Below are 25,770 nucleotides of genomic sequence, written 5' to 3' on the forward strand. Positions count from 1 at the left end.
ACAGACCTATATCTATCCTACCATGCCTTTCTAAGGTCTTCGAAAGCCAAGTCAACAAACAGATTACCGACCATTTCGAATCTCACCATACCTTCTCTGCTATGCAATCTGGTTTCAGAGCTGGTCATGGGTGCACCTCAGCCACCCTCAAGGTCCTAAACGATATCTTAACCGCTATCGATAAGAAACATTACTGTGCAGCCGTGTTCATTGATCTGGCCAAGGCTTTCGACTCTGTCAATCACCACATCCTCATCGGCAGACTCGACAGCCTTGGTTTCTCAAATGATTGCCTCGCCTGTTTCACCAACTACTTCTCTGATAGAGTTCAGTGTGTCAAATCGGAGGGTCTGCTGTCCGGACCTCTGGCAACACCAGATACAACTATTGATTTTCTGGTTCTGTCACGCCCTGGTCGAAGTATATTGTGTTTGTCTGCATTTATTTGGTTAGGCCAGGGTGTGACATGGGTTTTTTGTGGTGTGTTTTGTCTTGGGGGTGTCTAGCATAGTCCATGGCTGCCTGAGGCGGTTCTCAATCAGAGTCAGGTGATTATCGTTGTCTCTGATTGGGAACCATATTTAGGCAGCCATATTCTTTGAGTGTTTCGTGGGTGATTGTTCCTGTCTCTGTGTTTGTTGTCACCAGATAGGCTGTATAGATTTTCGTTCCGTTTGTTGTTTTTGTATAGTTCGTTTTTCATTCGTCATTAAACATGTCTAAAAAATACCACGCTGCATTTTGGTCCGCTTCTCCTGCACCAGACGAGAACCGTTACAGAATCACCCACCACAACGGGACCAAGCGGCGTGGTAACAGGCAACAGCAACAGCAGGAGAAACATAATAAGGATTTCTGGACTTGGGAGGAAATCCTAAACGGGAAGGACCCTGGGCTCAGCCTGGAGAATATCGCCGCCCCAAAGAAGAACTGGAGGCGGGGAAAGCGAGAGGCGCCGGTATGAGGAGGCAGCACGGCTACTCGGAAGGAAGCCCGAGAGTCAGCCCCAAACATTTCTTGGGAGAGGGCTCTGGGAGAGTGTGGCAGAGTCAGGAGTCAGACCTGAGCCAACTCTCCCTGTTTATCGTGAGGAGCCAAGGAGGAGACCAGAACCAGAGCCGGTGTTGGAGGTGAGCGAAGCAGAGACTGTGAAGGAGTTAATGGGGAAATTGGAGGAGAGAGAAATGAGGGAGTTGGCTGTGTTGGTGCTTTTTGCATTGAATTCGCCTGACGGAGCGTGTCGGGGATTTGATGGCACCTGGGTCAGCGCTCCATACTTGTCCTGAGGTGCGTGTTAGTCGGCTGGTGAAGTTGGTGCCAGCCTCACGCACCAGGCCTCCTGTGCACATCCCTAGCCTTGCACGTCCTGTGCCAGCACTGCTCTCAAGATCTCCAGTACGCCTTCACGGTATAGCCCATCCTGTGCCACCTCCACACACCAGCCCTCCGGTGGCAGCTCCCCGCACCAGGCTTCCTGTGCGTGTCCTCGTCCCAGTACCACCAGTGCCAGCACCACGCATCAGGCCTACAGAGCGCCTTGCCTCTCCAGCGCTGCCGGAGCCTTCCTCCTCTCCTGCGCTGCCGGAGTCTCCCGCCTGTTCAGCGCTGCCCGAGCCTTCCTCCTCTCCTGCGCTGCCGGAGTCTCCCGCCTGTTCAGCGCTGCCAGAGCCTTCCTCCTCTACAGCGCTGCTGGAGTCTCCTGCCTGTTCAGCGCAGCCAGAGCAGTCTGCATGGAGCAGCCAGAGCTGCCAGTCTGCATGGAGCAGCCAGAGCTGCCAGTCTGCATGGAGCAGCCAGAGCTGCCAGTCTGCATGGAGCAGCCAGAGCTGCCAGTCTGCATGGAGCAGCCAGAGCTGTCAGTCTGCATGGAGCAGCCAGAGCTGTCAGTCTGCAAGGAGCTGCCAGTCTGCAAGGAGCTGCAAGTCTGCAAGGAGCCACCAGTCTGCAAGGAGCCGCCAGTCTGCAAGGAGTGGCTGCCTAACCATATTTAGGCAGCCATATTCTTTGAGTGTTTTGTGGGTGATTGTTCCTGTCTCTGTGTTTGTTGTCACCAGATCGGCTGTATAGGTTTTCGTTCCGTTTGTTATTTTTGTATAGTTTGTTTTTCATTCGCCATTAAACATGTCTAAAAAAATACCACGCTGCATTTTGGTCCGCTTCTCCTTCACCAGACGAGAACCGTTACAGGTTCATTTAGAAATCTCAACTTAGATCTGTTTTTAAGGTTGTTGAGTTAATTACACCATGACCATTTCAATCTTTCTCTTTCAAAAAATAAATAAAGTTATTTTGAAAATATTTTAGCAAGTTATCCATTTCTTACTATTGTTGTCAACATAGTAGAGGAGTTTGTTTATTTTAATCTATTTATGTCCCCAATAGGGCAAAATCTTCCAAGAGTCCATGAAAAACAGAAATTGATTAGAGGACCATATTTTGTCCCCTTGACATGGCTGGGGAGGAGGCATAACCTCTTTGTTATGGCTAGCCTAAATAAGTTCATGAGTAAAATTGTGCTTAACAGATTCAACCACAAAGACCATGGAGTTCAATGTCCAATGCCATGCAAAAATGGGTTAACATTATCCCTTTGAGTATGGTTATTAATTACACTTGATGGTTATCAATACACCCAATCACGGGAAAAATGCAGGCATCCTTCCTAACTAACTCAGATGCCAGAGAGGAAGGAAACCACTCAGGGATTTTATCACAAGGCCAATGGTGACAATAAAACAGTTACAGTGTTTAATGGCTGTGATAGGAGAAAACTGAAGATGGCTCAACAACATTGTAGTTACTCCACAATATTTACCTAAATGACAGAGTGAAAAGAAGGATGTCAGCAAAAACCTTTGGGTAAATCACATGAGATACAGTTCTCTGCACTTGTCTGTCTCTACACCTGAGACACACTCGGACAGGAATGTACTACACTGTACATAAATGTTTTTTGTATGTTACTTTTACCATTTAACATTGTTGTTCAATACCCAGTTCTCTTGAGCATTAAATAATGTGAATTGTCCTGTATTTTAGTTTGTTTATTTGTCAATCTCAATGTTTAGCATATGTTTGATGCTACAGAGCCCTGTACAGTTTACATACATATATTCTGTGAATCCATAAGGGCTGACAAATTTCTAAGAGTGATAGAACATATCGAAAACATATTTCATATTGGTTCTACATCAAGGCTCTCCAACACTGTTCCTGGAGCTCTACCATCCTGAATGTTTTCACTCCAACCCTAATCTAGCACATCTGATTCTAATAATTATCTGGTTGATAAACTGAACCTGGTTAGTTACAACTGGGGTTGGAGCGAAAACCTACAGGAGGGTAGCTCTCCAGGAACAGGGTTGGAGACCCCTGTCCTACATGTTCTTATGCCAGGATTTCCCAAACTCGGTCCTGGGGACCCCAAGGGGTGCAGGGTCGAGTTTGTGAAATGCTGTCTTATCCTGTGCCACACTGGCTGCAATTACACAGGTAGACCAGACCAATGCAGATATTTGTTCCACTAAGTGGTGTTAATCACATCAGCTCTTTATTGGAACTAATTCGTCAAAAGACAAATTAGTGAAAAAATGAATATAATTGGGCTGCATGTGACCTCTGCCTGACAACTAGGTTTTCGCTCCATTGGTCAAATGACCAATTAGTGAAAGAATTATCATAATTGGGCTGCCTGTGTAAACGTAGCCATAGTCCATTATCCGGCTTCGGTACACTGGCAATGGTGGGCTGGGGAATCTGAGACTGTCACACACTGATCTGTTTCACGTGTCTTTGTGCTTGTCTCCAACCCCCTCCAGGTGTCGCCCATCTTCCCCATTATCCCCTGTGTGTTTATACCTGTGTTCTCTGTTTGTCTGTTGCCAGTTCATTTTGTTTCGTGAAACCTACCAGCGTTTGTTCCCCTGCTCCTGTCTGTTCTTGCTCCTATTTTCTAGTTCTTCTCCGGTTTTGACCGTCCTGCCTGCCCTGACCCTGATCCTGCCTACCATTCTATACCTTGCCCCACCTCAATAGATTATTGACCCCTGCCTGCCCTGACTGCCTGCCATTCTGAACCTTTTGCACCCTCTCTGGATTGTTGACCTCTGCCTGCCTTTGACCTGTCGTTTGCCTGCTCCTGTACTTGAAATAAAAGTTTGTTTAGTCGACACTGTCTGCATTTGGGTCATATCTGAAACCTGATAGTACAAACTAGAGGTCGACCGATTGATGATTTTTCAACGCCGATACCGATTATTGGAGGACCAAAAAAAGCAGATACCGATTAATCGGCTGATTTAATTTTTTATTTATTTAGTTGTAATAATGACAATCACAACAATACTTAATGAACACTTTTATTTTAACGTAATATAATACATCCATCAAATCAATTTAGCCTCAAATAAATAATGAAACATGTTCAATTTGGTTTAAATAATGCAAAAACAAAGTGTTGGAGAAGAAAGTAAAAGTGCAATATATGCCATGTAAAAAAGCTCATGTTTAAGTTCCTTGCTCAGAACCCCGCTAACTAGCTAGCCATTTCACATCGGTTACACAGGCCTAACCTCGGGAGTTGATAGGCTTGAAGTCATAAACAGCGCAATGCTTGAAGCATTGCGAAGAGCTGCTGGCAAACGGGTGGCATCCATAAGTCTAAGTATTCCTGTTACATTGCACAACCTTCAATGTTATGTCATAATTTCGTAAAATTCTGGCAAATTAGTTGACAACGAGCCAGGTGGCCCAAACTATAACTGACTCTGCGTGCAATGAACGCAAGAGAAGTGACACAATTTACCTAGTTTAATATTGCCTGCTAACATTTATTTATTTTAACTAAATATGCAGGATTAAAAATATATACTTCTGTGTATTGATTTTAAGAAAGGCATTGATGTTTATGGTTAGGTACATTTATGCAATGATTCAGCTTTTTTCGCAAATGCGCTTTTGTTAAATCATCCCCCGTTTGGTGAAGTTGGCTGTCTTTGTTAGGAAGAAATAGTCTTCACAGTTCGCAATGAGCCAGGTGGCCCAAACTGCTGCATATACCCTGACTCTGTTGCATTTCCCTAGTTAGACAAAATTCATTTTAGCAGGCATATTAACTAAATATGCAGGTTTAGAAATATATACTTGTGTATTGATTTTAAGAAAGGTGTTGATGTTTATGGTTAGTTACACATCAGTGCAACGGCAGTGCTTTTTTTTGTGAATGCACTTGTTAAATCACCCATTTGGTGAAGTATGCTATGATTCAATGACAAATTAACAAGCACCGCATCGATTATATGCAACGCAGGACAAGCTAGATAAACTAGTAATATCATCAACCATGTGTAGATAACTAGTGATTATGTTAAGATTGATTGTTTTTTAGAAGATACGTTTAATGCTAGCTAGCACCTAACTTGGCTCCTTGCTGCACTCGCATAACAGGTAGGTCAGCCTGCCACGCAGTCTCCTCGTGGAGTGCAATGTAATCGGCCATGATCGGTGTCCAAAAATGCCGATTACCGATTGTTATGAAAACTTGAAATCGGCCCTAATTAATCGGCCATTCCGATTAATCGGTCGACCCTTAGGACAACTGGCCATGACTGACCCAGCAGACTCAGACCAGCTCCACAATAATGTCTCCCTGCAAGGAGCCACCCTTGGAAGACACAAGGAGTTACTTGGGGGGACTTCATACCCTGACAGGACGAGGCGTTCGATACCATGTTGGAGCAATTCTGCGGATTCCCCACTTTGCAGCGGCGTCACACCCATAATCTCCCAGCCTACCCCAGTGTCCCGAGAACCCAGCTTACCACCTCCGGAGCACTATGCTGGAGATTTCGGAACCTACCAGGCTTTTCTATCACAGTGTTCCCTCATTTTTGAGTAAAGGATGAGGCTCCAGCCCGGGAACTACCAGCAGATCTCGACTCACTAATCGCCTTGACCATTTGGATCAATGGGCGACTACGGGAACAATGGAAGGAGAGAAGATTGGATTTCACTCACCAGTCCAAGGATTCCACCTCTCCTCCGAGGTGTCCCGGAAGCCTCAGACGGCTCCTTTGCCAAAAGAACACAAGGCTACCCGAGTTCCCCCGAGAGCCTCTGAAGACTGACGTGCCATCATGGTCTGGAGCCTGTTCTGCCACACCCATTGACTGAAGTCAGTGCAGCCTGCCCCAGGACGTCTTCCTGGGGGCTCGGAAGTTGCCCTGGACCTCTTCGCCATTCCCGCAGTGTACCAGGACCTCCAGAGGTGTTCAGTAAGGCCCGGGCCACTTCTCTGCCGTCGCACCGACCATATGACTGAGGGATTAATCTTCTCCCAGGCACCACTCTGCCCTGGGGACGACTGCACTCTCTGTCGGGTCCGGAGACCAAGACAATGGAGACCTACATTGAGGACTCCCATGAAGCAGGCTGCATCCGTCCTTTTGCCTACCCTGCCGGACAAAACCCTGCGCCCGTGCATCAATCACCGGGGTCTCAACGACATAATTGTGAAGAACCACGACCTGCTACCTCTCATCTTCTTGGCCTTTGAGCCACTCCAGGGGACCACCGTGTTGGGCAATGATTTTGCAGATTTTTTTCTATATATTTTTTGTATACCTTTATTTAACCTGGCAAGTCAGTTAGGAACACATTCTTATTTTCAATGACGGCCTAGGAATGGTGGGTTCACTGCCTCGTTCAGGGGCAGAACGACAGATTTTCACCTTGTCAGCAAATGCAGTAGAAGCCAAGGTAAGGTGCTAGCTAGCATTAAACTTATCTTATAAAAAACAATCAATCAATCATAATCACTAGTTAACTACACATGGTTGATGATATTACTAGTTTATCTAGCGTGTCCTGCGTTGCATATGCAATGCTGGGGGATGATTTAACAAAAGCGCATTTGCGAAAAAAGCACAATCGTTGGACGGCTGTACCTAACCATAAACACCAATGCCTTTCTTAAAATTAAAACAGAGAAGTATATATTTTTAAACCTGCATATTTAGCTAAAGATATCCAAGTTAGCAGGCAATATTAAGCAGGTGAAATTGTGTCACTTCTCTTGCGTTCATTGCACGCAGAGTCAGGGTATATGCAACAGTTTGGGCAGACTGGCTCGTTGCGATCTAATTTGCCAGAATTTTACGTAATTATGACATAATATTGAAGGTTGTGCAATGTAACAAGAATATTTAGACTTAGGGATGCCACCCGATAAATAAAATACCGAACGGTTCCGTATTTCACTGAAATAATAAACGTTTTGTTTTCTAAATGATAGTATCCGGATTCGACCATATTAAATGACCAAAGTCTCGTATTTCTGTGTGTTATGTTATAATTAAGTCTATGATTTGATGGAGCAGTCTGACTGAGCGATGGTAGGCAGCAGCAGGCTCGTAAGCATTCATTCAAACAGCACTTTTGTGCGTTTTGCCAGCAGCTCTTCACAAGCACAGCGCTGTTTATGACTTCAAGCCTATCAGCCTAATGGCTGGTGTAACGTGTGAAATGGCTCACTAGTTAGTGGGGTGCGTGCTAATAGCGTTTCAAACATCACTGGCTCTGAGACTTGGAGTAGTTATTCCCCTTGCTCTGCAAGGGCTGCAGCTTTTGTGGAGCGATGGGTAACGCTGCTTCGAGTGTGGCTGTTGTCGATGTGTTCCTGGTTCGAGCCCAGGTAGGGGTGAGGAGAGGGATGGAAGCTATACTGTTACACTGGCAATACCATAGTGCCTATAAGAACATCTAATAGTCAAAGGTATATAAAATACAAATGGTATAGAGAGAAATAGTCCTATAAATACTATATTAACTACAACCTAAAACCTCTTACCTTGGAATATTGAAGTCTCATGTTAAAAGGAACCACCAACTTTCATATGTTCTAATGTTCTGAGCAAGGAACTCAAACATGAGCTTTTTTACATGGCACATATTACACTTTTACTTCTCCAACACTTTGTTTTTGAATCGTAACCAAATTGAACATGTTTCATTATTTATTTGAGGCTAAATTGATTTTTTAAATTGGTATTATATTAAGTTAAAATAAGTGTTCATTCAGTATTGTTGTAATTGTCATTATTACAAATAAATAAAAATCGTCCGATTAATCGGTATCTGCTTTTTTTTGGTCCTCCAATAATCAGTGTCTGCGTTAAAAAAATCATAAGCGGTCGACCTCTATTGTAAATACTTCGGCCAACTTACCCTTACTTTGTGCAGAGCTAGGGGTTGGAAGTGCATGTTGGTGGAATCAGAATCTGTACCACCTACAACAAAACACAACAATACACAGTTAATCCACCCCAGTAATTATATTGATCTCTATTAGACTGGCGAGCTAAGCATACCAAAAATCAGATATGATTGGCTGAGCCATCTTACTGTGTTCGTCCAGCAGAATGTTGTCATGTTTGATCACACATGCACACACGCACAGCGTTGGGCCAGTAACTGAAAGGTTGCTAGATCGAATCCCTGAGCTGACCAGGTAACAATCTGTCGTTCTGCCCCTGAACAAGGCAGCACTGTTTTTAGGCCGTCATTGTGAATAAGAATTATTAACTGACTTGCCTAGTTAAATAAAAAAACACACACACACTCTTGAGGTTGTGGGTTATGGACATGTGAGACCCCAGCACCAAGACCCTCCAGGGAGACAAAATAGTTTAAATTAAACTGAATAAATTATACAAATAGTAGAATATGTTATTCTTTCTTACTGGGAGAAAACATGTATAACTTAATTATAATGGATTTTTCAGTTTGGTTTTGTCTTTAAGTGTATGTCACCTCTAAGATACAGTTCAGGTTTGATAGTAGAGGTTTAATAAAAATACAACTTGAATATACATTATTATACATTTGAGTAATAGATTAATTGATTGTAATTCTTTAAAGTGAGAATTATTCTGAGTAAAAGCACTGTTGTTAAATAAACCACAGTTTACATATTTCACCTCAGGTAGTACATGAGGTTCTATGGATGACTGCTAACCAAATCCCCCGGGAAACACCACACATACACGCACACACACACGGGATGGTGGGCTACGGACCACTGGTAACCAAAGAAACCTCACCTTACCTTCCCATTGATTGGATAATACAGGGTTGTATTCATAAGGCAACAATGGAAAGAAATCAAATTGAAACAGTGAGTGAGGGACTACCTGATCTTATCCAATAACAAATAATAATTTTTGTTTCCTGTTGGAAAAAGTTGACTTTTTAATTTATTTTGTGTGTCCTAATGAAAATGACCCAGATTTGCATGTTTGCCAGACAGAGGGAGGAAAAAAAGAGCAAGAAGATCCATCACACACACTGAGACGGAGGAGAGAAGCGAGAGATTCAAGCGAAGGACAAGATAACCCTCTCAATACAGGTACAATCTGTTTATTTATATTGTTTGATTGTTCAATAACCTTGGCTAATATTATAATAAAGAATGATGATAATATATAAGTTAAAACAATTAGGAGGTAAGGAGGAAACTGAAATAGAGAGCAGACTTGGGAGGGGAATGGAAACAAATAAAAAAGCTGCATTATTGTTAAAGTAGAAACGACTCATTTCAGCTTTTGGCTTTATTTATGGTATTTGAATATTTACAGTGACATATTTAATTTCCAACAGATTCACATAGTTTCCATCAGATTCACAGTTTTCAACAGACTCACAGTTTCCAACAGACTCACAGTTTCCAACAGACTCACAGTTTCCAACAGACTCACAGTTTACAACAGACTCACAGTTTCCAACAGACTCACAGTTTACAACAGACTCACAGTTTCCAACAGACTCACAGTTTCCAACAGACTCACAGTTTCCAACAGACTCACAGTTTCCAACAGACTCACAGTTTCCAACAGACTCACAGTTTCCAACAGACTCACAGTTTCCAACAGACTCACAGTTTCCAACAGACTCACAGTTTCCAAAAGGGTTATTCTTGAGTTACGGTGGCAATTAGGCATTTAGAAAATGTAACTTTTGACCTCCATTCTGAATCAACTAAAATCCTAGCTTAAATGACAAGGAAAATGTTTTACCATTATGATAACATTGTGCCACCAGTAGCAGCAGTATCACCAATGAGACATTTCAGGTAAAGAAGGGTTATCTGAAATCAATCATAAAACAATTATTGTCTAAAGTGACATGATTAATAATTATGCTCAAAATCTTATTTCCCTTCAATTAGTTATAGTAACAACAAATGAAACTGGATTTAGACAACAAATGATCAATGGAATCCTCAAATGTATGAAATACTAAAAGAGCGTGATTAGCTAATAATTGTCTTGAATCTAGACCCCTCCCCCGATAACAGTTTGCCACTAGATAGAATGCTCAACGTCCTTGTATATATTTGTAATGAGTTATTTTGAATGCATTACACCAATTACACAAATGACACAAAATGGAGGGGGAAAAACAGTTCAATTAAACAGGAATTGTATTATTTGTCATGTTTTTGTCTTTTTTCTTTTACATGGTGCCAAAGTCAAGGGACAGTTTAACACCAGAAATCAAGAATGACCCAATAGATTCAAACAGTATCCAACATATTCACAAAGTTTCCATCAGATTCAAACAGTTTCCATCAGATTTACACAGTTTCCAGATTCAAACAGTTTCTGTCAGATTTACAGTTTCCATCAGATTTACACAGTTTCCATCAGATGTACAGTTCCTGTCAGATTTACACAGTTTCCGTCAGATGTACAGTTTCTGTCAGATGTACACAATTTCTGTCAGATTTACACAGTTTCCATCAGATTTACACAGTTTCCAGATTCAAACAGTTTCTGTCAGATTTACACAGTTTCCATCAGATGTACAGTTTCTGTCAGATTTACACAGTTTCCATCAGATTTACACAGTTTCCAGATTCAAACAGTTTCCATCAGATTTACACAATTTCCATCAGATTTACACAGTTTCTGTCAGATTTACACAGTTTCCAGATTCAAACAGTTTCCGTCAGATTTACACAGTTTCCAGTTTCAAACAGTTTCCATCAGATTTACACAATTTCCATCAGATTTACACAATTTCCATCAGATTTACACAGTTTCCAGATTCAAACAGTTTCCATCAGATTTACACAATTTCCATCAGATTTACACAATTTCCATCAGATTTACACAGTTTCCAGATTCAACAGTTTCCGTCAGATTTACACAGTTTCCAGATTCAAACAATTTCTGTCAGATTTACAGTTTCCATCAGATTTACACAGTTAATTTTTTTGAGCAGTGTATATATAATAATAATAATTCCGGTCCATCAGATGTACAGTTCCTGTCAGATTTACACAGTTTCCGTCAGATGTACAGTTTCTGTCAGAAGTACAGTTTCTGTTAGATTTACACAGTTTCCATCAGATTTACACAGTTTCCATCAGATTTACACAGTTTCCAGATTCAAACAGTTTCCGTCAGATTTACACAGTTTCCAGATTCAAACAGTTTCCATCAGATTTACACAGTTTCCAGATTCAAACAGTTTCCATCAGATTTACACAATTTCCATCAGATTTACACAATTTCCATCAAGTTTACACAATTTCCAGATTCAAACATTTTCTGTCAGATTTACAGTTTCTGTCAGATTTACACAGTTTCCAGATTTACAGTTTCTGTCAGATTTACACAGTTTCTGTCAGATTCAAAACAGTTTCTGTCAGATTCAAAACAGTTTCTGTCAGATTCAAAACAGTTTCTGTCAGATTCAAAACAGTTTCCGTCAGATTTACAGTTTCAATCAAATTCATACAATTACCATCAGAATTTCACAGTTTCGATCAGATTCACACTGATTCTATCTAGCTGCGGTCAATGTCGTGTATGATGAGGGAGGACAACATGTTTTCACATGAACATGGCCTAATTTCTATTACAGCATGCATATTGGATGAATCTCATTCATATCCCATTCATCCAGTTCAATGTAACAGCGATGGGTTCAGGCTACTACATGATACTCAAATTTTCCTTATACCCATAACGAAGTTGCTACAACTTAACCTATGAATGAAAGTTTACAATGCAGGTGCACAAAGATCGAGAGACAAATTTGAGGGGGCAGACAGTGACACATGGACAGACAGTGACATTCAATACCGCCTTGCACAATATTGCTTGCATATTTTATTTATTTATTTCACCTTTATTTAATCAGGTAGGCAAGTTGAGAACAAGTTATCATTTACAATTGCGTCCTGGTCAATATAAAGCAAAGCAGTTTGACACATACAACATATAGCTGATATAGTGTGTAATCATTAGTCCAACAGTTGCAAAAGAGAGTTGCTATTGGACAAATTAATGTATGTTTATCCCCATTTTGTTCCGTTTGCTTCCGTTTAAGAATTTTTTTCAACAGAATCGGTGGAATGAATACACCCCTGATCATGCGTAAACACAGTTCACTTTTATAGCAGCCACAATGTATTCCTTCTATGCTCTCTCCTCCTCTCACATTGTCCGTTTGCTTGTGGACATCAATGCACAACACATCAGCTGTATGTGACCAGACGAAAACACCATATTAGCTAAGGTAACGTCATAGTCAGCATAACTAACAGAACTAACGCGTAAGTAACTCACTTGCCTAGTTAAATAAAGTTTAAAATAAAAAAATAAAAAATTGAGTTCCAGTGTTTGTATCAGTATGATGTGTTGGATAAAGGAATAAAGACAGACACCAATGTCAAGTTCAATAGCCTTGGTTGTGCATTGTACAAATCCCTACACGTGGAGTCCGGGGAACAGTCCGACTAGTCGATTACCTATCAACTAGACTCCGTAACAGTGTTGCTAGTCATAGCCAGCTAGCTAACATAGCATCCCTCTCTTTGAGCAGGGTGTTTCAGTAGGCTAAACTAGCCATGTAAACTAGCCAAGTATCTGAAAGTGAAAAAAATCTCTCTCTCTTGCTTCTCCTTCATTTTGTAATACATTAACGTAAACTCACGTAAACATCGCCCTTATTTTAGTGGCCCAAAAACCTAATACTTCCAGATCAACTCAAATCAAATTTATTTATATAGCCCTTCGTACATCAGCTGATATCTCAAAGTGCTGTACAGAAACCCAGCCTAAAACCCCAAACAGCAAGCAATGCAGGTGTAGAAGCACGGTGGTTAGGAAAAACTCCCTAGAAAGGCCAAAACCTAGGAAGAAACCTAGAGAGGAACCAGGCTATGTGGGGTGGCCAGTCCTCTTCTGGCTGTGCCGGGTAGAAATTATAACAGAACATGGACAAGATGTTCAAATGTTCATAAATGACCAGCATGGTCGAATAATAATAAGGCAGAACAGTTGAAACTGGAGCAGCAGCACGGCCAGGTGGACTGGGGACAGCAAGGAGTCATCATGTCAGGTAGTCCTGGGGCATGGTCCTAGGGCTCAGGTCCTCCGAGAGAGAGAAAGGAAGAGAATTAGAGAGAGCATATGTGGGGTGGCCAGTCCTCTTCCGGCTGTGCCGGGTGGAGATTATAACAGAACATGGCCAAGATGTTCAAATGTTCATAAATGACCAGCATGGTCAAATAATAATAAGGCAGAACAGTTGAAACTGGAGCAGCAGCACGGCCAGGTGGACTGGGGACAGTAAGGAGTCATCATGTCAGGTAGTCCTGGGGCATGGTCCTAGGGCTCAGGTCCTCCGAGAGAGAGAAAGAGAGAGTAATCAACTGTAATGTCAATACCAGTGTAACGCACAATTTCTCCCCTTTCAAACAGAATCTATTACATGACCTAAACGCTGCCCGTTTCTGCATAATTCAAGCAGGCAATGAGCCCCGTCGGGTCTTTTTAAAAATGGCGGGTGGGGAAGCGAAACTAATGCGTGGTAGTGAGACCGAGATAATTATTTATTTTTTCACTCCATCTGTCCAATTTATCAGCTTATCGCCTCTAAAATGTAAATAAAACACTATAAAGAGTTTATATAATGTGTCATTACATACCTATTTCAATGTTTTTTTACGAATTTGAATCGGGTTTTTAGGGCGGTACTAAAGTGATCTTAGAAGTAAACAGTGGCATTGAGAATGATGATCGCATGCAATGATGACGCAAAAAATGACCAGGTATCCCCCTTACCCCCGTCACTGTCCATTTCTTGTTTTTCAAGGATGAGAGAAGTGCTACACCTGGTGGAGAGAGATTGTAAGACATAAATAGTAGCTTTATGCGTGCTGTACGTTATGACATGACACGTTTAGATGTAACGAAGGGTCCGTTTTTTCAACTTTTCTCCAATACTATAGTGCAATTACCATGTCGATCAACGCTTGAATAGAAACCTAGTTCACACCCCCGATTTTGTCAAAACAGTCGCTACAGTCCCATTAGTTTTCTTTGTAGCTTCGTTTGAATGTCGCGGTTACGCACATTTGTACGGAGTGGGGTGAGTTTACTTTAATTTGTTCAAAACTGTTCAACTATTGTCTTTCTCTCTCTTTGAGTCAACTACTCACCACATTTTATGCAATGCAGTGCTAGCTAGCTGTATTGTATGCATTCAGTACTAGATTAATTCTCTGATCATTTGATTGGGTGGACAACATGTCAGTTCATGCTGCAAGAGCTCAGATAGGCTGGAGGTCGTCCTCCAGATGTTGTCATAATTACTGTGTAAGTCTATGGAGGAGGGTGAGAACCATGAGCCTCCTAGGTTTTGTATTGAAGTCAATGTTCCCAGAGGAGGACGGAAGCTAGCTGTCTTCTGGCTACACAATTGTGCAACCCTACAGAGTGCTGTTGAGGCTAATGTAGACCTTCTTTGCAAACTAGTGTGTTTTAATCTATTGTTTGGTGACGTGATTATATTTAATATACTAGTTGTATCTAAAAAATATCACTTTAAAAATGTTACACCCTTTAAATTTGTATGAAATTCACCAAGGAGGATGGTCCTCCACTTCTTCCTCTGAGGAGCATCCACTGTTTCCATCAGATTCAAACAGTTTCCATCAGGGACGGAAAAGGCTGAAGTTGTGTAACTATTGACACCTCAGGGAGAGGATGAGGTTATCTGGATGACTGTTAAACAAATCCCCAGGAAACAACACCACACACACACACACACACACACACACACACACACACACACACACACACACACACACACACACACACACACACACACACGCACACACACGCACACACACACACACACACGCGCAACGGCAAACACACCGGCACACACACACACACACACACACACACACACACACACACACACACACACACACACACACACACACACACACACACACACACACACACACACACACACACACACACACACACACACACACGGTGGTGGGCTACAGCTCACTGCTAACCAAATACACCTCACCTTAACCTCCCCAACTTTGGCTAATAGAGGGTTGTGTTCATAAGGCACCAAACGGAAGAAAACAGATTGTAACAAGGAGTGAGGGACTATCTGATATTTTCCAATCACAAACACACATTTTTGTTTTCAGTTGCAAAAAGTTGCTACATTTTTTCTGTTGTGTTCACTAATGAACATGACCCAGGTTTGCATGTTTGCCAAACAGAGAGAGAGAGAGAGAAAAGAGAGTAAGAAGAATCCATCACACACACTGAGACGGAGGAGAGCAGCGAGGGATTCAGCAAAGGACAAGATAACCCTCTCAATACAGGTATGTTAATCTTATGTTTGGATATGCTGTGTTATTGTTCAAAACCTTGGCTAATACTATAATAAAGAATTATGATAATATATCAGTAAAGAAAATGGGTTATCACATTAATAAAAGGTTATTGTTGTGGTGGTATGTGTGACATGGAAATGCTGAAAAGGACAAGAATAGTACATCCACATTCTACAGCAAATTTCAGGTGTTGGATGTCCAGAAATAGATCATATTAACTGATAATTAAAAGGGGGAAATGTTTAACGTTATTAATTCATATTGACTGATGAATATGTTGCTACATCCCAGATCCATGGAGTGGAGTTGGAGAGCTATCCCTGTTTCTGGTGAGAACTAAATCCCTACAAGGGTTAGGGTCAATTCTATTTCAGTACCTGTCGAATCAGAACGTGAACCGTATTCCAATGAAGTTCAACTCTAAGAGATTCTTATGACACTGTCAGCAGTAAGATTTTAGTTCCATTTCCAAAAAGACAAGGCCTGTAGTTTTCAAATGATGTGTCACTTTCTATTTTCATGTACAGAGCCCAAAACAACCACTCAGAGTTTAACAATTAATTTGAATTTCAGTGTGCTTCCTGATTTACAGAAATTGAATTGACCCCAACCCTTCCATCTCTAAGTCAAAGATCTTTAATGATCAGCATTACCCTATAGCACATTAGAGAACTTGTCATATAGTGAATTCACATTGATTAATTATGACTAATCATTCATATGCTTATTGTGGCTTTACAGGGATTTTCCTACTCTTTCTGAGGGTCACGGTGCAAATAGGTAAATGCATTTTTAATAAAGCAGACAGACAGACAGACAGACAGACAGACACAAAAACAATCACACAAAAAAGACAGACAGACAAAACAAACAATCTAAATCAATGAATCAATGAACGAAGTATCAGTATTGGCCACTGTGACAGAAGCAATACATTGAAAAATAATAAATAAAAACATGAGTGAATAAGTAAATAAATCAACTAATCAATGCATGAAGTACAAGCATTAGCCGCTGTGACAGAAGCTAGGCCTAGTAATAACTTTCATTCAGTTAACGTCACTAAACCCTAAAGTTGAGCAAGCTGCTTGGAGTAACACTAGATTGTAAACTGTCATGGTCAAAACACATTGATGCAGTAGTAGCTAAGATGGGGAGAAGTTTGTCTATAATAAAGCGATGCTCTGCCTTCTTACAACACTATCAACAAGGCAGGTCCTACAGGCCCTAGTTTCTACCTTCTTACAACACTATCAACAAGGCAGGTCCTACAGGCCCTAGTTTTGTCACACCTTGACTACTGTTCAGTAGTGTGGTCAGATGCCACTAAATGACTTAGGGAAATTGCAATTGGCTCAGAACAGGGCAGCACGGCTGGTACTTGGATGTACACAGAGAGAGCGATATGAATAATATGCATGTCAATCTCTCCTGGCTGAAAGTGGAGGAGAGATTGACTTCAACACTACTTTTATTTATGAGAGGTATTGACATGTTGAATTCACCGAGCTGTCTGTCTAAACTACGGACACTCATGCATACCCTACAAGAGGTCTCTTCACAGTCCCAAAGTCCAGAACAGCCTATGGGAGGCACACAGTACTACATAGAGCCATGACTACATGGAACTCTATTCCACATCAAGTAACTGATGCAAGCAGTAAAATTAGATTTAATAAACAGATTAAAAAAACACCTTATAGAACAGCGGGGACTGTGAAGAGACACAAACATTGGCACAGAGACACATGCACACACACACACACACACACACACACACACACACACACACACACACACACACACACACACACACACACACACACACACACACACACACACACACACACACACACACACACACACACACACACACACACATGGATTTAGTACTGTAGATATGTGATAGTGGTGGAGTTGGGTTTGAAAATAAAAGAGAGCTGCACGCACTAGGCGCTCAGATGCAAAAAGTTAATTACCAACGTTTTGACAGCCAAGCTGTCTTCATGAGGGTATAGTTACAAACACCGCGGGATGACTTGTTTATGTGGTGTCAAAAAACACAGGTGTCTGTAATCATGGCCAAGTATGGCCTAATATCATTGGTTAATTATCAAATATTAAAATGGCATACAAAGAACAGCATACAAACAACAAATGGATAGCATACGATCATAAATTCATTTTCGACTTCACAAGCTTACAAACAATTACAAAGTCACAATAATCACAAGAATGGCTTCAAAGTCTACTTGAGACCGAAGGGAGCAAGGGTCTTTAAGTTAAAGATCCAGGCAGCTTCTCGTTTTAACAATAAATTATCAAGGTCACCCCCTCTCCTAGGGAGGGTGTGACATGTTCGATACCAATTTAACGCAGAGACGAAATCGAGTGGCCTGCCTCCAAGACGTGGGCCGCAACTGGGTAAGTAAAGTTTTTACACCTAATGGTGCTACGATGCTCTGAGATACGTACTTTTAATTCACGCTTTGTTTTATGTTTTACCCACATAAATGTTACCACAAGGACAAGTTATAAGATGAATGACTGCCTTAGTGGAGCACGTAAAAATACCTTTGATTGGGATCGATTTCCCTATTTGTGGGTGTTTGAAGGATCTACATTTATAAGTGCCATTGCATTGAGCACAGCCATTACACTTGTAATTTCCATCCAGTAGGGGCGCAAAGAGACTTTGTTCAGGAATATCTTGGGGTGGTAAATCAGAGTGTACCAATTGGTCTCTGAGATTTCTGCCCCGCGAGAATACGACCAAGGGAAGGTCCGAAAACACATTACCGAGACTATCATCAGATTTTAGGATGTGCCAATGTTTGTGAACGATTCCCTTAATTTGTTCAGAACGCTTTGAAAAGCGGGTAGTTAGAACACAAGAATGCGTCTTGATAATTTATTGTTAAAACCAGAGGCTGCCTGGATCTTTAACTTCGGTTTCAACGTAGACTTTGAAGCCATTCTTGTGATTATTGTGACTTTGCCATTGTAATTGTTTGTAAGCTTGTGTAGTCTAAAATGAATTTATGATCGTATGCTATCCATCTATCTATTTCATTTTTGGATGAAAAACGTTCCCGTTTTAAACAAGATATTTTGTCACAAAAAGATGCTCGACTATGCATATAATTGATAGCTTTCGAAAGAAAACACTCTGACGTGTCCAGAACTACAAAGATATTTTCTGTGCGTGCCCTAGAACGTGAGCTTCAGGCAAAACCAAGATGAGACGGCATCCAGGAAATGAGCAGGATTTTTGAGGCTCTGTTTTCCATTGTCTCCTTATATGGCTGTGAATGCGAGAGGAGTAAGTCTGCCCTTTCTGTCGTTTCCCCAAGGTGTCTGCAGCATTGTGACGTATTTGTAGGCATATCATTGGAAGATTCACCATCAGAGACCACATTTACCAGGTGTCCGCCCGGTGTCCTGCGCCGAAATTGGTGCGCAAAAGTCAGCTGCAAGTATTTTTCCATGGAATTTAGAGAAGAATGCAAGCTTCCACGAACGACATATCAATGAAGAGATACGTGAAAAAACACCTTGAGGATTGATTCCAAACAACGTTTGCCATGTTTCGGTCGATATTATGGAGTTAATTCGGAAAAAGTTTGACGTTGTAGGTGACTGAATTTTCGGTTAGTTTCGGTAGCCAAATGCGATGTACAAAACGGAACGATTTCTCCTACACACAGATGATTTAGATGCACTATTGTAAAGTGGCTGTTCCACTGGATGTCAGAAGGTGAATTCACCAATTTGTAAGTCGCTCTGGATAAAAGCGTCTGCTAAATGACTTAAATGTAAATGTAAATGAAAAACTGCGCATTTGGTATGTAACTGAGAGTCTCCTCATTGAAAACATCCGAAGCTCTTCAAAGGTAAATGATTTTATTTATTTGGTTATCTGGTTTTTGTGAAAATGTTGCGTGCTAAATGCTACTCAAAATGCTAAGCTAGCTTAGCATACTCTTACAAAAATTAGTCAATTTCTATGGTTCAAAAGCATATTTTGAAAATCTGAGATGACAGTGTTGTTAAGAAAAGGCTAAGCTTGAGAGCAGGCGCATTATTTTCATTTTATTTGCGATTTTCAGAAATCGTTAACGTTGCGTTATGCTAATGAGCCTGAGGCTTTAGTCACGATCCCGGATACGGGATGGTTAATTTAGCTGGACCCCAGGAAGAGAAGCTGCTGTTTTGGCAGCAGCTAATGGGGATCCATAATAAATTACAAATACAAAGTGCCCAATTAAAGGTAACTATCTACATTTAATACAAGTTGGTGCAGGTGTGTGTGAACAGCGGGAGGGGGATGAGTATATCTGAGGTGTATTCACTAGGAACCAAACGGAACAAAATGGAGACTGACTAAACTGAACTAACCTGCAAAACGTTTTCAGTTGCAAAACGTATTGCTACAGTGTGGACTAATGAATAAACCTGTGTATTATATCTGTCTCTGTCACTCAGACAACGTGGCATTGAGAGGACAGGCTGCTCAGTCATCACAGTTTTCGGATCGCAATGCTCACTATGCAATTGATGGGAACAGAAACACAAACTATGGATCCTGCACCCACACTGCACAGGAGACCAACCCCTGGTGGAGAGTGGACCTGCTGGATGTGTACAAAGTGACAGCTGTCACCATCACCAACAGAGATGTTGTTCCTGAGAGACTTGATGGTGCTGAGATCCGCATCGGTAACTCACTGGAGAACAATGGCATCAACAACCCCAGGTGAGTAGTGAAATTGAATAAACAGCATTGTACTCAAATCAAATCGTATTTGTCACATACGACGAACACAACATGTGTAGACCAGACAGAGAAATGCTTACTTACAAGCCCTTAACCAACAGTGCGGATTAAGAAATAGTTATGAAAATACTTACTAAATAAAGTCAAAAACAAAAAGTAACACAGTAGAAATACATAACAATAACAATGCTATATACAGGGGGCCCAGGTTGCTCAAGGGGCACAGGTTAGTTGAGGTAATTTATACATGTAAGTAAGGGTAAAGTGACTATGCATAGATGATAAGATGATAAACAGCGAGTAGCAGCAGGGGGTCAATGTAAATAGTCAGGGTGTCCATTTGATTAATTGTACAGCTGTCTTATAGTTTGGGGTAGAAGCTGTTAAGGAGGCTTTTGGACCTAGACTTGGCGCTCCAGTACTGCTTGCCATGCGGTAGGAGAGAGAGAACAGTCTGTGACTGGAGTCTGACAATTTTATTGGGCCTCCATTCCCCTGACACCACCTGGTATATAGGTCTTGGATGGCAGGAAGCTTGGCTCCAGTGATGTAATGGGCTGTATACCTTTGTTATGATCTGGGGGCCCAATCTAAATAGTTTCAGTCTCCTGAGGGGGAAAAGGTGTTGTCGTAGCCCCTTCACAACTGTCTTGGCGTGTTTCGACCATGATAGTTTGTTGGTGATGTGGACACCAAGGAACTTGAAAATCTTGACCCGCTCCAATTCAGCCCTGTCGATTTAAATGGAGTCCTGTTTGGCCCTACTTCTCCTGTGGTCCACGATCATCTCCTTTGTCTTGCTTACATTGAGGGAGAGGTTGTTGGCCTGGCACCACACTGACAGGTCTTTGACCTCCTCCCTATAGGCTGTCTCATCGTTATCGGTGATCAGGCCTACCATTGTTGTGTCATCAGCAAACTTACTGATGGTGTTGGAGTTGTACTTGGCTATGCAGTGATGTGTGAACAGGGAGTACAGGAGGGGACTAAGTACGCACCCCCGAGGGGAACCGGTGTTGAGAATCAGCATGGCAGATGTGTTGTTGCCTACCGTTACCATCTGAGGGCGGCCTGTCAGGAAGTCTAGGATCCAGTTGTAGAGGGAGGTGTTTAGTCCTAGGATCCTCAGCTTAGTGATGAGCTTTGTTGGCACTATGGTGTTGAACACTGAGCTGTTGTCAATGAATAGCATTCTCACATAGATGTTCCTTTTGTCAAGGTGGGAAAGGGCAGTATGATGTTTGATTGAGATTGTGTCATCTGTGGATCTGTTGGAGCAGTATGCGAATTGCAGTGGGTCTAGGGTTTCCGGGATGATGGTGTTGATGTGAGACATGACCAGTCTTTCAAATCACTTCATGGCTACCAATGTGAGTGTTACGGGGTGGTAGTCATTTAGGCAGGTTACCTTCACTTCCTTGGTCACAGGGACTATGGTGGTCTACATGAAACATGTGGGTATTACAGACCTGGTCAGGGAGAGGTTGAAAATGTCAGTGAAGACACTTGCCAGTTTGTCCACGCCTGCTCTGAGTACACGCCCTGGTAACAGGGGCCTTGTGAATGTTGACCTTTTTAAAGTTCTTGCTTACATTGGCTATGGAGAGCGTGATCACACAGTTGTTCAGAACAGCTGGTGCTCTCATGCATGCTTCAGTGTTGCTTGCCTCAAAGCGAGCATGAAAGGCATTTAGCTCATCTGGTAGGCTCGTGTCAATGGGCAGCTCGCAGCTGGGTTACACTTTGTATTCCATAATAGTTTGCAAGCACCGCCGCATCCGACGAACGTCAGAGCCGGTAGTTCTGATTAATTATAAAGTTTATGGGATTCAGTAAAAATAACAGTTATTCATTAAATGTGTTGATATTTTCAGTAATACTTTTGTGAAGAAGCATTTGAACTACAGCACCGCACTGTACAATAACCATGCATCTCTCTCTCCCCCACCGTCTCTATCTCTCCCTCTCTCTTTCAGATGTGTTGTCATCTCCCACATCCCAGCAGGAGAGACCAACACCTTCCAGTGTAATGAGATCGAGGGTCGCTATGTTGTTGTGGTCATCTATGTCAGGAAGGAATATCTCACGCTGTGTGAGTTGGAAGTATATGGCACTCCTGCAGGTAATCATCTGTCACTGTCTTCACATCCATCACCAAGTCAAGTTTACATTACTTTTATATAGTAGAACATCAATGTTCTGGAAGTATAAATAATGTGCTTGCTGACAGAACATCACTCAAGATTTCTGTCATATTCTTATTGGTGTTACTTGCTTCACACTTTTAATGTTGTATTTATGTCTTATATAGAGATTGTAATAATAACTTAACTCTTAACCTCTTATTTCAGACCCATAAACTCCTCTTTCCTCAACCCCTCCCACCACTAATATCACATCTCTTCTCTAACATCCACCCCTCTCCCCTCCACTCCCCCTCCTACCACTAATATCTCCCGTCTTTTAAACATGTCAAATGTATACACTGTAAGATGATAAAGAATAACTTGCATTTCTATATTAAAACATTCTATGTCCCGGTAGTAAATGTAGCATTGAAAGGAGTGGCCAGCCAGTCATCACTGAATGGGTATGGAAATGCTCAAAATGCCATTGATGGGAACAGAGAATCAGACTATTACAAAAGATCCTGCACACACACTGCAAAGGAGACCAACCCCTGGTGGAGAGTGGACCTGCTGGATGTGACCAGAGTGACAGCTGTCACCATCACCAACAGAGGAGATGCTGTTCCTGAGAGACTTGATGGTGCTGAGATCCGCATCGGTAACTCACTGGAGAACAACGGCATCAACAACCCCAGGTGAGTAGTGAAATAGAATAAATAACATTATACTATAATCTGATTGATTGTACATTTTATGTGATTATAAAAAAAACTGTTTCATGAAATATGTTCAGTCTTCCTGTAGTGAAGAGGCATTTTCACTATTTCAACACACTGTATAATAATCATGTCCCTCTCTCTCTCCCAATGATTGTCTATATTGTAATTGTTTTTAATAACCTGTCCAGGGACTGCGGAGGAAAATTAGCCGGCTGGCTAAAACCGGCACTTTTACTGAAACGTTGATTAATGTGCACTGTCCCTGTAAAAAATAAACTCAAACTCCACGCCCTTTCTTTCTCGACCCCACCCCCACGTTCCCCCGACCCCCTCTCTCCTCTCACTCCGCCTCACTCTCTCCCACAACCCCATCTCTCTTTATCCCCCACCTCCTTCTCTCTCCTCTCACCATCTCTCTCTCTTTCAGATGTGTTGTCATATCCCACATCCCAGCAGGAAAGACCTACACCTTCCAGTGTAATGTGATGGAGGGTCGCTATGTTGTTGTGGTCATCCCTGGCAGGTCGGAATGGCTCACACTTTGTGAGGTGGAAGTATTTGCCACTGTCAAAACTCCAGAGTCTTCCACAGAAGGTACTTCTTTCCTGGTACATTTATTTATTCTGTCAGAGAAGGTACGTCGAATAATAACTTTAATGAACATACTTATTTTCGTATCGAACTTCGGTTTAGTGGAGATTATAATTTTTTTCCCACAATTCATGTTTTGTTATATTGAATGTTATTTTGTGACAATGTGGGAGACATTTTCACAATGCAAATTAGTACAAATCAGTGTAATTTACACATTGCTCAGCTTACTAAACTTTAGTAAAACAATCACCTTTTTGTACAGCGCATTGTTAACGAAATACGTTAAATAAAATCATACTGTCAAGACAGTTTTGTGGTATTTACGGTATTTTGCACAGATTTGAACTATTCTGCACCATAAAAAATATCAGCAAATGTATTTCAGCCCCCAAGTCAAAGAGAATGGTGGTGAGGATGAAGATCCAATCAGATGCTGATCTGACAAACCAGGCAGTCGGTGACCAGCTACTACAGCAGGCGAGCGAGAGGGAAAGGGGGAGGGAAAAGGGGAGGGAGAGACAGACAGAGAGAGTGAGCGAGAAAATAATCTAACAATTTAACCTAAAAGCTTGATCTTTAATCTAGCTGCATGTAGAGCTCGTGAAGCAGGGGGTGTCTGACTTTCAACTGCGCTGGAGGACTCAGCCAGATGGACAGATTTTCCACCGTGAGGAAGAAGAGAAGGAGGGTGGACCCACACAGACAGGTAACAACAAGGAGCATATTACAGACTGTTTTCCTTATTGCAACAGACAGGCAATGAAGACATTGTGCTTTCATCAGAGTTGGGGTTTATTCCATTTCAGGAAATACATTTTATTTTATTTATTCTAATTTCAATATACCTTAATGAGGTTCAATTATGAAAATGTAAAAGTGGAATTTCGGTTTACTTCCTGAATAGACTGAATTGAAATGTAATCAGCCCAAACTCTGGGTCTTATTATCTTATTGCCAAGTTGTTATTGTAAGAAGAGAACGTGTTAGCGAGTCAACTCAATTAGTACATGAAAGAGTTTCTGTATGTCATTTCTCTTCCAGGTGTCTCTGGAACTGAAGGGGGCTAGCCTGGTGAGAGACTCTAAGGAGACACAATAGTTTAAGATTGGACTGTATTGATGACAATCAATCTACCGTAAAACTTTAATTAAACCCAGTCTCATATAGTTATGCAACAACACATTTCAGCAACTAAATGCCTGTTTCAAAGAAACTCAGGGTCTAAATCAAATCGAAATGTTATTTGTCACATACACATGGTTAGCAGATGTTAATGCGAGTGTAGTAAAAGTGCAATACATGGTATAAAATACAGTATATACATGTGATATTATTTTATTGTACTCGGCAAGTCAGTTAAGAACAAATTCTTATTTTCAATGACGGCCTAAGAACAGTGGGTTAACTGCCTTATTCAGGGTCAGAACGACAGATTTTTACCTTGTGAGCTCGGGGATCCAACGCTCTAACCACTAGGCTACCTGCCGCAGAGTATGAGTAATGTAAGATATGTAAACATTATTAAAGTGGCATTATTTAGAATGCATTGTATAAAGTGACTAGTGATAAATTAATTGTTTACCAGGTTACCATGAATTGTTTACCAGGTTTAATGTTTGACTTGTTACAGTAAATCATTCAGTAATGACTCTAAAAAATGGTCAATCTTCTGTTTTTATTGCCAGTAAGAAACTGCTAGCCATTGGCTGCTAACAGTTGAGAACTGCTATGTATAAACTGGCAAGCCCCAAAACACTCTTCGGGAGTACAAACCCCAAGAAATGGGCAAGAACTAACGAACACATGTTCTCGCTGTTTGTTTGTTACCTATGCATA

Source organism: Oncorhynchus masou, chromosome 23, assembly GCF_036934945.1.
Source record: "Oncorhynchus masou masou isolate Uvic2021 chromosome 23, UVic_Omas_1.1, whole genome shotgun sequence".
Taxonomy (NCBI): Eukaryota; Metazoa; Chordata; class Actinopteri; order Salmoniformes; family Salmonidae; genus Oncorhynchus; species Oncorhynchus masou.